This window comes from Elephas maximus, chromosome 3 (genome assembly GCF_024166365.1).
Source record: "Elephas maximus indicus isolate mEleMax1 chromosome 3, mEleMax1 primary haplotype, whole genome shotgun sequence".
NCBI lineage: Eukaryota > Metazoa > Chordata > Mammalia > Proboscidea > Elephantidae > Elephas > Elephas maximus.
Window position 1 is genome coordinate 170,145,122 of NC_064821.1, and position 13,885 is coordinate 170,159,006.

The following is a 13,885-nucleotide window of genomic DNA, read 5'->3' on the forward strand; positions in this document are numbered from 1 at the left end:
GGCCTCCCCTGTATTGTGTGTTGTCTTTCTCTTCACCTAAAGTAGTTCTTATCTACTATCTAATTAGTGAACACCCCGCTCCCACCCTCCCTCCCTCCCACCTCTCGTAACCACAAAGGAATGTTTTCTTCTCAGTTTAAACTATTTCTCAAGTTCTTATAATAGTGGTCTTATACAATATTTGTCCTTTTGCAACTAACTGACTAATTTCACTCAGCATAATGCCTTCTAGGTTCCTCCATGTTATGAAATGTTTCACAGATTCCTCACTGTTCTTTATCGAAGGGCAGCATTCCATCATGTGAATATACCATAATTTATTTATCCATTCATCTGTTGATGGGCACCTTGGTTGGTTCCATCTTTTTGCTATTGTAAACAGTGCTGCAATAAACATGGGCGTGCATATATCTGTTCGTGTAAAGGCTCTTATTTCTCTAGGATATATTCCAAGGAGTGGGATTGCTGGATTATATGGTAGTTCTATTTCTAGCTTTTTAAGGAAGCGCCAAATCGATTTCCAAAGTGGTTGTACCATTTTACATTCCCACCACAGTGTATAAGTGTTCCAATCTCTCCACAGCCTCTCCAACATTTATTATTTTGTATTTTTTGAATTAATGCCAGCCTTGTGGGAGTGAGATGAAATCTCATTGTAGTTTTGATCTGCATTTCTCTAATGGCTAATGATCATGCACATTTCCTCATGTATCTGTTAGCTACCTGAATGTCTTCTTCAGTGAAGTGTCTGTTCATATCTTTTGCCCATTTTTTAATTGGGTTATTTGTCTTTTTGCAGTTGAGTTTTTGCCGTATCATGTAGACTTTAGAGATCAGACACTGATCGGAAATGTCATAGCTAAAACCTTTTTCCCAGTCTGTAGGTATGTTTTTACTCTTTTGGTGAAGCCTTTGGATGAGCATAAGAGTTTGACTTTTAGGAGCTCCCAGTTATCTAGTATTTCTTCTGCATTCTTAATAATGTTTTGTATACAGTTTATGCCATGTATTAGGGCTCCTAAGGTTGTCCCTATTTTTTCTTCCATGATCTTTATTGTTTTAGATTTTATATTTAGGTTTTTGACCCATTTTGAGCTCATTTTTGTGCCTGGAGTGAGGTATGGGTCTTGTTTCATTTTTTTGCAGATGGATATCCAGTTATGCCAGCACTATTTATTAAAAAGACTGTCTTTTCCCCCATTTAACTGTTTTGCGGGCTTTGTCAAATATCAACTGCTCATATGTGGATGGATTTATGTCTGGATTCTCAGTTCTGTTCCATTGGTCCATGTATCTGTTGTTGTACCAGTACCGGGCTGTTTTGACTACTATGATGGTATAATAGGTTCTAAAATCAGGTAGAGTGAGGCCTCCCACTTTGTTCTTTTTTAGCTACGCTTTCCTTATCCAGGGCCTCTTTCCCTTCCATATGAGGTTGGTGATTTGTTTCTCCATCTCAATAAAGAATGTCATTGTAATTTGGATCGGAATTGCATTAAATGTATAGATCGTTTTTGGTAGAATAGACATTTTTATAATGTTAAGTCTTCCTATCCATGAGCAAGGTATGTTTTTCCACTTATATAGGTCTCTTTTGGTTTCTTGCAGAAGTGTACTGTATTTTTCTTTGTATAAGTCTTTTACATCTCTGGTAAGATTTATTCCTAAGTATTTTTTCTTCCTGGGGCCTACTGTAAATGGCATTGATTTGGTGATTTCCTCTTCAATGTTCTTTTTGTTGGTGTAGAGGAATCCAACTAATTTCTCTGTGTTTACCTTGTATCCCAATACTCTGCTGAACTCTTCTATTAGTTTCAGAAGTTTTTTTTGAGGATTCCTTAGAGTTTTCTGTGTATAAGATCATGTTGTCTGCAAATAGAGATAATTTTACTTCTTCCTTGCCAATCTGAATGCCCTTTATTTCTTTATCTAGCCGAATTTATTTAATTGCTCTGGCTAGGACCTCCAACACAATGTTGAATAAGAGTGGTGATAAAGGGCATCTTTCTCTGGGATCTCAAGGGGAATGCTTTCAGGCTCTCTCCATTTAGGATGATGTTGGCTATTGGCTTTGTCTAAATGACCTTTATTATGTTGAGGAATTTTCCTTCTATTCCTATTTTGCTGAAAGTTTTTATCATGAATGAGTGTTGAACTTTGCCAAATGCCTTTTCTGCATCAATTGATAAAATCATGTGATTCTTGCCTTTTGTTTTATTTTTGTGATGGATTACATTAATTGTTTTACTAATGTTGAACCATCCCTGCATACCTGGTATGAATCCCACTTGCTCATGGTGAAATATTTTTTTGATATGTTGTTGAATTCTATTGGCTAGAATTTTTGAGGATTTTTGCATCTAAGTTCATGATGGATATAGGTCTGTAATTTTCTTTTTTTGTGGTGTCGTTACCTGGTTTTGGTATCAGGGATATGCTGGCTTCATAGAACGAGTTTGGGAGTATTGCATCCTTTTCTATGCTCTGAAATGCCTTTAGTAGTAATGGCGTTAACTCTTCTCTGAAAGTTTGGTAGAACTCTGCAGTGAAACCGTCCGGACCAGGGCTTTTTTTTGTTGGGAGTTTCTTGATTACCTTTTCAATGTCTTCTTTTGTTATGGGTCTATTTAGTTGTTCTACCTCTGTTTATGTTAGTTTAGGCAGGTAGTGTGTTTCTAGGAATTCATCCATTTCTTCTAGGTTTTCAAATTTGTTTGAGTACATTTTTCATAGTAATCTGATATGATTATTTTAATTTCAGTTGTGTCTGTGGTAATATTGCCCGTCTCATTTCTTATTCAGGTTATTTGCTTCCTCTCCTGTTTTTCTTTTGTCAGTTTGGCCAATGGTTTAGAAATTTTGTTGAGTTTTTCAAAGAACCAGCTTTTCATCTTGTTAATTCTTTCAATTGTTTTTCTGTTTTCTATTTCATTTAGTTCTGCTCTTATTATTATTATTTGTTTTCTTTTGGTGCCTGAAGGTTTCTTTTGTTGCTTTCTTTCTATTTGTTCAAGTTGTAGGGATAATTCTTTAATTTTGGCCCTTTCTTCTTTTTGTATGTGTGCATTTATTGATAGAAATTGGCCTCTGAGCACTGCTTTTGCTGTGCCCCAAAGGTTCTGATAGGAAGTGTTTTCATTCTCAATGGATTCTACGAATTTCTTTATTCTATCCTTAATGTCTTCTTTAACCCAGTCTGTTTTGAGCAGGGTATTGTTCAGTTTCCAAGTATTTGATTTGTTTTCCCTGCTTTTGCTGTTATTGATTTCCACTTTTATGGCCTTATGGTTAGAAAAGATGATTTGTAATATTTCAATATTTTGGATTCTGCTAAGTCTTGCTTTATGACCTAATATGTAGTCTATTCTAGAGAATGTTCCATGTGCACTAGAAAAGAAAGTATACTTGGTTGCTGTTGGGTGGAGTATTCTGTATATGTCTATGAGGTCAAGTTGGTTGATTGTGGCATTTAGATCTTCTGTGTCTTTATTGAGCTTCTTTCTGGATGTCCTGTCCTTCACCAAAAGTGGTGTGTTGAAGTCTCCTACTATTATTGTGGAGCTGTTTATCTCACTTTTCAGTGCTGTTAGAGTTTGTTTTATGTATCTTGCAGCCCTGTCATTGGATGAATAAATATTTAATATGGTTATATCTTCTTGGTGTATTGTCCCTTTAATCATTATATAGTGTCCCTCCTTATCCTTTCTGATGGATTTAACTTTAAAGTCTATTTTGTCAGAAATTAATATTGCCACTCCTGCTCTTTTTTGATTGTTGTTTGCTTGATATATTTTTTTCCATCCTCTGAGTTTTAGTTTGTTTGTATTTCTAAGTCTAAGGTGTGTCTCTTGTAGGCAGCATATAGATGGATCTTGTTTTTTAATCCATTCTACCACTCTCTGTTTATTGGTGCATTTAGTCCATTTTCGTTCAGGGTAATTATGGATAGGTATGAATTTAGTGCTATCATTTTGATGTCTTTTTTTGTGTGTTGTTGACAGTTTCTTTTCCCACTTAATTTTAAGTGCTGAGTAGATTATCTTTATATATTGTCCTTTCCTCATATTTGTTGTTGTTGATTTTGTTTCTGGTGAGTCTCTATTTTTTTTCTTGTATTTTATTTTGATGAGTAGGATAGTTTGTCTCCTTTATGGTTACCTTATTATTTGTTCCGATTTTTCTAAATTTAATCCTAACTTTTATTCCTTTGTATTGCCATATCTTCCTCTCCATGTGGAGGATCATTGATTACATTTCTTAATCCCTCTTCACTGTTTTAATGTTGTTTTCTTTTTTATAATAACATCGCTGTTACCCTGTTTTGAGCTTTTTTTCTTAAATAATCTTGCTCTGTTTTTTTTTTTTTTTTAATTTCCCTTTCTGGGTTGACTTCTGATTGCTCTGCCCAGTTTTCTAACCTTGGGTTGATACCTGATAGTATTGATTTTCTAATGAAAGAACTTCCTTTAGTATTTCTTGTAGTTTTGGCTTGGTTTTTACAAATTCCCTAAGCTTCTGGAAATGTACAAATTTCACCTTCATTTTTAAGAGACAGTTTTGCTGGATTTATGATTTTTGGCTGGCAATTTTTTCCCTTCAATTTTTTAAATATGTCATCCCATTGCATTTTTGACTGCATGGTTTCTGCCGAGTAGTCCAAGCTTATTCTTATTGACTCTCCTTTGTAGGTGACTTTTCATTTATCCCTAACCCACCACCCACTGCTTACTTAACCCTAGCTGCTCTTAAAATTCTCTCTTTATCTTTGGTTTTTACAAGTTTGATTATAACATGTCTTGGTGATTTTCTTTTAACATCTACAAAAAAAAAATTTTTTTTTTTTTTTATGTGGAGTTCGATGAGAATCTTGGATAGATATCATCTCATCTTTCATGATATCAGGAAAGTTTTCTGCCAACAAATCTTCAACAATTCTCTCTGTGTTTTCTATTATCCCTTCCTGTTCGGGTACTCCAATCACTCGTAGGTTATTTCTCTTGATAGAGTCCCACATGATTCTTAAGTTTTCTTCATTTTTTTTTAATTATTTTATCTGATTTTTCCTCAGAAAAAATTAGTGCCAAGTGCTTTGTCTTCAGTCTCACCATATTCTGCCTTCCACTTGCTCATTTCTGCTCCTCTGACTTTCTATTGAGTTGTCTAATTCTGTAATTGTATTGTTAATCTTCTGAATTTCTGATTGCTGTCTGTCTATGGATTTTTCCAGCTTACTAAACTTTTTGTTATGCTCCTGAACAATCTAATTTCTTCAATTGCTTTATGTGTTCCTTGGCTTGTTCTGTGCATTGCCTCATTTCCTTCCTGATGTCTTGCAGGGTTCTGTATATTAAACGTTTGTATTCTTGCTCTGGTAATTCCAGGAATGCACTTTCATCTAGACGATCCCTGGATTCTTTGTTTTGAGAGCTTGTTAAGGTGATCGTGGTCTGTTTCTTTATGTGACTTGATATTGACTGTTGTCTCCAAGCCATCTATAAGTTATTGTATTAGTTTATGCTTGCTTACTGTGTTACAGCTTCTTGCTTTTTTTTTGTTTTGACATACCCAAATGGGTTGCTTGAGTGAGCTAGCTTGATTATTTTTGTCTTTGGACTTTGATATCCTGACCCCAGATGGCTAGAGCTGTTATCAGGTATATCAGTCTAGGAGTCCATTCAGTTTTCTTGTATGAATTCAGCTCAGGTTTCCAGGTAGCTGATCATCAAGTGTGTGGTACAGGCTCTGTACTGCAGTCTTAGAGGGGAATGGGTGATTGTTGTATGTACTGGCATCTGATTGTAGCAAGGGGTCATGCTCTGAGCAAGGCAGAAGGCTGAGAACTGACCCCTGAGTATTTCTGAGGAAAGCGCATCCCTGTCCTCTAGTGCGTGCATGTGGGTGGGTTCTGCAGATGGACCATGGGCACCCAAAGTTTTTGGTTGTAAAGACTGTGAGGTACCAGTTACCCTTGGGCTCCTGTCCTGGGTGTCTGAGTGACCTGAGTGAAGCTACTGGTCCTTAGGTCCCTGATGTGGGCAGGTGAGGACCTTTTTTAATAGGTAAAGCAATATTCTTGTTTTATTCTTGTATCATTTTCCTGATTCCTTTAGTTCATTCTCAGTGTTTTCCTTTAGCTCTTTGAGCATGTTTAGCACTGTTGTTTGAAAGTCTTCTAATGTATCCATCATCTATGCCTCCATAGAGACAACTTCTCTCCTTTCATCTTGTTCTTTTGAACAGGCCATCATTCCAGGTTTATTTGTATGCTTTGTGATTTTTGCATTAAAGTCAGGACATTAGAATATTACAATGTGTTCACTTTCTCAATCCCCTGGACACATGGTTCTTTCAAAAGTGATGATTTCTACTAGAAACTATCAGGTGGTCACAGCCTTCAGTCTTTTCCCACCTCTCCCTCTTCTGCCCTGTGTGAGTTCTGATTTAGGATGGAGGACTGAGACTTCAGTTCTTCAGGCAGTTCTCAGATCAGAACAGACACACTGAACAGTCCGCCAACAAATTCTGCCCTACTCACTCCAGAACCAGAGATTGAAAGCTCCCTCTTTGAGAGTATGAGTTGTGGTCTGCACCAGGAGAAGGATAAGGAGGATGAATGGGGACAATAGAAAAAGAAACTTCACTACTGTTTAAGAGTTGCCATTTTCTTGTTTCTGTTTGTGGTTAGTTTCTCCAAACCTCTGCCTACTTTTGGAAGTTCTTATGGAGTTGAGATTACAGATTTCCAGTTGCTTTCCTTCATGCTCACGTGGGAGCTTTGGGATCTTAGACCTGCTCATGTCATCATCTTAGAAGTCAATCTTTTGCACTTCTATAGAGATTTTAGAAGTAGCTTTTTCAATTCCATAATGCATTCTGCTGGGTGTGTATTGGGGTTGAATGAAATCAATAGGTTAACTTGGAGATAATTGACAAGTATACAATGTTGGATGCTGATAGGCCCAATCTCTTATCACGATATATTTCTACATGTATTTAGATCTTGTGTAATGCCTTTCAATTGAGATTGAAAATATTCTCTAAAAATGCCCTCCACAACTTTTGGTAGATTTATTCCTAGATATTTGACATTTTTATATATTGAATGTTGAAATTAAAAATATTTGTAGTGTGAAATATAACATTTAACTTTTAAAAAATGCTTAATGGAAGCATACCGTATTACTTATTAATGTGTATTTTTTTACTCAACATAATGTTTTGAAGATTAGTTAATATAATTCATTTATTTTCATTTCTGTACAGTACTTTATTGCATAAATGAACATTCAGTAATTTTTCCATTCTACTGATGGTAAACATCAGGGCTTTCCCCACTGTTTGTTCATTACAAACAATGCTTCTGTGAAAAAAAATTTGCCCTTTGTCATTGTGCATGTAAGTATGCATTTCTGTAGGGTACTTATCCAAGAATGGAATTACTGATTCATATATAATGTCACGCCATTGTACAAAGGAGTTGTATTAACTTATATATATCATCAATTCCCACATGTCTGTCAGTTTGTTTTACAACCTTGAGCATGTCCCACCTGAGTTTAGAGACTATCTCAAGAATAGATTTGACATGTTCAACACTAATGACCGAAGACCAGAGGAGTTGTGGAATGACATCAGAGACATCATATATGAGGAAAGCAAGAGGTCCTTAAAAAGACAGAAAAGAAAGAAAAGACCAAGATGGATGTCAGAGGAGACTCTGAAATTTGCTCTCAAATGTCAAGCAGATAAAGCAAATGGAAGAAATGATGAAGTAAAAGAGATGAACAGAAGATTTTGAAGGGTGGCTCAAGAAGACAAAATATTATAATGACATGTGCAAAGACCTAGGGTTAGAAAATCAAAAGTGAAGAACATGCTTGGCATTTTTCAAGCTGAAAGAATTGACAAAAAACTTTAAGCCTTGAATTGCAATATTGAAGGGTTCTACAGGGAAAATATTAAACAATGCAGAAGCATCAAAAGAAGATGGGAGGAATACACAGAATCACTATACCAAAAAGAATTGGTCGCCTTTTTACAAAGATGGCGCCAAAAGCTAAGAAGGAAGCCCCTGCGCCTCCCAAAACTGAAGCCAAAGCAAAGGCGTTGAAGGCGAAGAAGGCAGTGCTGAAAAGCATCCATAGCCACACAAAAAAGAAGATCCTCACTTCACCCACCTTCTGGCGGCCCAAGACACTGAGGCTGTGAAGGCAGCCCAAATATCCTCAGAAGAGCACCCCCAGGAGAAACAAGCTTGACCACTATGCCCTCATCAAGTTCCCTCTGACCACTGAGTCAGCCATGAAGAAGATAGAAGATAACAACACACTTGTGTTCATTGTGGACATCAAGATCAACAAGCACCAGATCAAACAGGCTGTGAAGAAGCTCTATGACATTGATGTGGCCAAGGTCCACACCTTGATTAGACCCGATGGAGAGAAGAAGGCATATGTTCGACTGGCTCCTGACTATGATGCTTTGGATGTTGCCAACAAAATTTGGATCATATAAACTGAGTCCAGCTGGCTAATTCTAAATATAAATTTTTTCACCACAAAAAAAAAAAAAAAAAGAATTGGTCGATGTTCAGCCATTTCAGGAGGTTGCATTGATCAGGAACTGATGGTACTGAAGGAAGAGATTCAAGCTGCACTGAAGACACTGGCAAAAAACAAGGCTCCAGGAATTGACAGAATACCAAGTGAGGTGTATCAACAAACGGATGCAGGGCTGGAAGTGCTCACTCATCTATGCCAAGAAATTTGGAAGACAACTACCTCGCTAACCAACTGGAAGAGTTCCATATTTAGGCCTATTCTGAAGAAAGGTGATGCAACCAAATACGGAAATTATTGAACAATATCATCGATAGCACACACAAGTAAAATTTTGCTGAAGATCATTCAAAAGCGGTTACAACAGTACGTTGACAGGGAACTGCCAGAAATTCAAGCCAGATTCAGAAGAGGATGTGGAAGAATGTCAGATGGATAGTGGCTGAAAGTAAAGAATACCAGAAAGATGTTTACCTGTGTTTTATTGACTATGCAAAGGCATTTGACTGTGTGGATCATAATAAATTATGGATAACATTGGGAAAAATGGGAATTCCAGAACACTGTGCACATGAGGATCCTGTACACAGATCAAGAGGCAGTCATTCAAACAGAAGAAGGGGATACTGCATGGTTTAAAGTCAGGAAAGCTGTGAGTCAGGGTTGTATCATTTCACCATACGTATTTGATCTGTATGTTGAGCATACAAGTAATTTGAGAAGCTGGACTATATGAAGAAGAACGGGGCATCAGGATTGGAGGAAGACGCATTAACAGCCTGTGTTATGCAGATGACACAGCTTTGCTTGCTGAAAGTGAAGAGGACTTGAAACACTTACTGATGAAAATCAAAGACTACAGCCTTCAGTATGGATTATACCTCAACATGAAGAAAACAAAAATCCTCACAACTGGACCAATAAGCAAATGATGGTAAACAGAGAAAAGATTCTAATTGTCAAGGACTTCATTTTACTTGGATCCACAATTAACACTCATGGAAGCAGCTATCAAGAAATCAAATGACACATTGCATTGGGCAAATCTGCTGCAAAAGACCTTTTTAAAATGTTAAAAAGCAAAGATGTCACCTTGAAGACTAAGGTGGCCCTGACACAAGCCATGGTGTTTTCAATCTCCTCATATGCGTGCAAAAGCTGGACAATGAATAAGGAAGACTGAATAAGAATTGATGCCTTTGAATTATAGTGCTGGCAAAGAATATTGAATATACCGTGGCCTGCCAAAAGAATGAACAGATCCATCTTGGAAGTAATACAGAGAGAATGCTCCTTAGAAGCAAGGGTGGTGAGACTACATCTCACACACTTGGGACACGTTATCAGGATGGGTCGGTCCCTGGAGAAGGACATCATGCTTGGTAAAGCAAGGGTCACCAAAAAAGAGGAAAATCCTCAATGAGAGAAACTGACACAGTGGCTACAACCACAGGCTCAAGCATGACAATGATTGTGAGGATGGCGCAGAACTGGGTATTGTTCTGTTCTATTGTACATAGCGTCACTATGAGCCCCAACAGACTCAACAGCACCTAACAACAATGACAACATATATTATCAACAGCGTATAAGATTCCCAATGTTCTACATCCCATCCAGCACAAGAATGTTTCAGTTCATTTGTTTTATTGCAAATATGATGTATAAATGGTACCCCATTTCCACTGCTGATTTCAAGATATCTTTGGATTCTTAATGAGGTTGAGTAATTTATCATATATTTACTGGCTATTTGAATTTCCTTGCTTGTGAAGTGCCATTTTTTTCCCATTTTCTATCACATTGTCTGAATTTTAAAAAACTCATTTATAGGAATTTTTTATACATTCTGTATGTATATATGTTGATTATATGTAAAGTAGGCATTTTCTCCCGTTCTCTGGTTTGTCCTTTCAGTATTTTAGGACTTTTTTTTTGTTAAGTAAATATAGTCAATTTTATCAGTCTTTTCTTTTTATGCTTCCTTAGTCATGTTTTTTAAAAGTTCTTACCTATCATGAAGAAATGGTCTAAAAATCTAATAGTTTTTCATTTCATAGTTATGTATTTATTTCAGGTAGAATTGAATTTTAATGGCAGCATTTATTTCTTATAGATATTCAAATGCCCCAATATGAAGTCCATCATTGTGTCAGTGCTCTGCAGTGCCACCTTTACCATACATCAAGTTTCCTTATATGCATGTATGTTTGTATTATCTACATTCTATTCCATTGGTCTAATTATCTATCCCTATGCCAGTTTTATTTTTATGCCAGTTTTATGCTGTCTTGATTACCACAACCTTATACTAAGCCTTTATATTTAATAGATTAAATCTCCTAACATATTTCTCCAAGAGATGGTTAGCTATTTCCAGTCCTTTGAATGTACATGAACTTTAGAATCATTGGCAGCTTCTGACTTACACATACTCACTCACACAGTATTGTGATTTTGACTGTGATAATGTTAGAACTATAAGTCAATTTTTATCAACATTTTCAATTCATGAAACAGGGTATCCAATTACTTAGGTCTACCTTAATTACTCTCAATAAAGCTTTATGATTTTCTCCATATAATTATTATGCATCAGTTATATTTATTCCTTGATATTCTTGATTTAAAAAAATATAATACCTGATTTCAGTTTCATTTTTTACCTGACTGTTGTTGGTATATCAAAATATAATTAATTTCCAGATATGGACTATGTATCCAGCAACCATGGTAAACTTATTAATTCTACTAGTTTGTTGGTAAATACTTTGGATTGTCTATATACATACCATGCCATTTTCATACCATCTGTAAGTAGTGATGATTTTATTTCTTCCTTTCTCATCCTTATATCTCATTTCTTTTTCTTAACTTATTTTCTAGTCCTAGATGCTCTAATGCAATGCTAAGTATTTTGTTCTGAATATCAAAGGGAAAATTTTCATTACCCATTAAGAATGATGTTTGCTGTATTTTTTAATAAATAGCCTTTTATAGGTTAAGGAAATTCCCTCCTATCATTAGGTCATCAAGAATTGTTTGTTTTAAAGGCTGGCATTAATCCAAAAAACACAAAATAATAAATGTTGGAGAGGTTGTGGAGAGACTGGAACACTTATACACTGCTGGCAGGAATGTAAAGTGGTACAACCACTTTGGAAATTGATTTGGCACTTCCTTTAAAAGCTAGAAATAGAACTACCATACGATCCAGCAATCCCACTCCTTGGAATATATCCTAGAGAAATAAGAGCCTTTACACAAACAAATATGCGTACACCCATGTTCATTGCAGCACTGTTTATAATAGCAAAAATTTGGAAGCAACTAAGGTGCCCATCAATAGATGAATGGATAAATAAATTATGATATATTCACACAATGGAGTACTATGCATTGATAAAGAACAATGATGAATCCATGAAACATTTCATAACATGGAGAAATTTGGAAGACATTACGCTGAGTGAAATTAGTCAGTTGCAAAAGGACAAATATTGTATAAGACCACTATTGTAAGAATTAGAGAAATAGTTTAAACAGAGAAGAAAATATTCTTTGATGGCTACGAAAGCGGGGAGGGAGGGAGGTAGAGGGGTTTTCACTGATTAGACAGTAAATAGGTTTTATTATAGGTGAAGGGAAAGAAAACACACAATACAGGAGAGGTCAGCACAACTAGGCTAAACCAAAAGCTAAGAAGTTTCCTGAATAAACTGAACGCTTCGAAGGCCAGTGTAGCAGGGGCAGGGGTCTGGGGACCATGGTTTCAGGGAACATCTGGGTCAATTGGCATAATAAAATCTATTAAGAAAACATTCTGCATCCCCCTTTGGACAGTGGCATCTGGGGTCTTAAACGCTAGCAAGTGGCCATCTAAGACGTATCAACTGGTCTCAACCCACCTGGAGCAAGGAAGAATGAAGAACACCAAAGACACAAGGTAACTATGAGCCTAAGAGACAGAAAGGGCCACATAAACCAGAGACTACATCGGCCTGAGACCAGAAGAACTAGATGGTGCCCGGTACAAGCGATGAGTGCCCTGACAGGAAACACAACAGAGAACCCCTGAGGGAGCAGGGGAGCAGTGGGATGCTGACCCCAAATTCTCATAAGAAGACCAGACTTAATAGTCAGACCAGGACTAGAAGGACCCCAGAGGCCATGGTCCCCAGATCTCCTGTTAGCCCAAGACAGGAACTACTCCCCAAGACAACTCTTCAGACAGGGATTGGACTGGAATATGGGACGGAAAATGATACTGGTGAAGAACTAGCTTCTTGGATCAAGTAGACACATAAGACTATGTTGGCATCTCCTGTCTGGAGGGAAGATGAGAGGGCAGAGAGGGCCAGAAGCTGCCCAAATGGACACGAGGAGAGAGAGTGGAGGGAAGGAGTGTGCTGTCTTATTAGGGGGAGAGCAATTAAGAGTGTACAGCAAGGTATATATAAATTTTTGTATGAGAGACTGACTTGATTTGTAAACTTTCACTTAAAGCACAAAAATTAATTAAAACACACTCATGCTCCCGAAGGCTGAATCATATGCAAAATGTTTCTTAAATTATGAACAATGTTTTTTAAAAATTACCAAATTCCAACATTTAATAAAAAAAAAGAATTGTTTGTTTTAATAATCAGTGGAAGTTAAATTTTATCAAATGCTTTTTCTGCATCTATTGAGATGACCATAGATTTTTCTCCTTTATTTGGTTAATATGGTGAACTACATTGATTTCCTAATAAATTCCTGAGATAAATTTAACTTTATCATGATGTTTTATTCATTATTCCACCACTAAGTCTGCTAATATTTTGTTTAGGATTTTTGTATCTATCTTCATGAGCGAAAATAGCTATAATTTTCATTGTTGCTGAATCCTTAATTTTTTTAGTATTTCCGTCTTTATGTCTCTCTAATCTGCTTTACAAACAATATATTCTGCTCTATTTTCTAATTCACTAATTTTCCGTTATGCTGCAAAATGCATCCACTGAAATTTTATTTGTTGTGTTTTTAATTTCTGGAAATATACTAGTCATTTTTCATACATTCTGTTACTTTGTGTCATGGATTGAAATACGTCCCCCCAAAAATGTGTGTATCAATTGGGCTGGGCCATGATTTCCAGCATTGTTGGTTGTCCTCCATTTTGTGATTATAGTTTTATGTTAAAAGGACTAGGGTGGGATTGTAACACCACCCTTACCCAGGTCACATCCCTGATCCAGTGCAAAGGGATTTTCCCTGAGGTGTGGCCTGCACCACCTTTTATATCTCAAGAGATAAAAAAGAAAGGGAAGCAAGTAGAGAGTTGG

At 36.5% G+C, this 13,885-nt stretch overlaps 1 protein-coding gene and 1 pseudogene across 1 annotated transcript in view; one reads left to right on the forward strand and one right to left on the reverse strand.

Moving 5' to 3' along the window:
* Positions 1–13,885, reverse strand: part of RBM15 (RNA binding motif protein 15) — a 1,133,685-nt gene that overhangs the window by 316,256 nt on the left and 803,544 nt on the right. The gene's annotated exons all lie outside the window — the stretch shown is intronic.
* LOC126073447 (60S ribosomal protein L23a-like) lies at positions 8,044–8,569 on the forward strand (annotated as a pseudogene).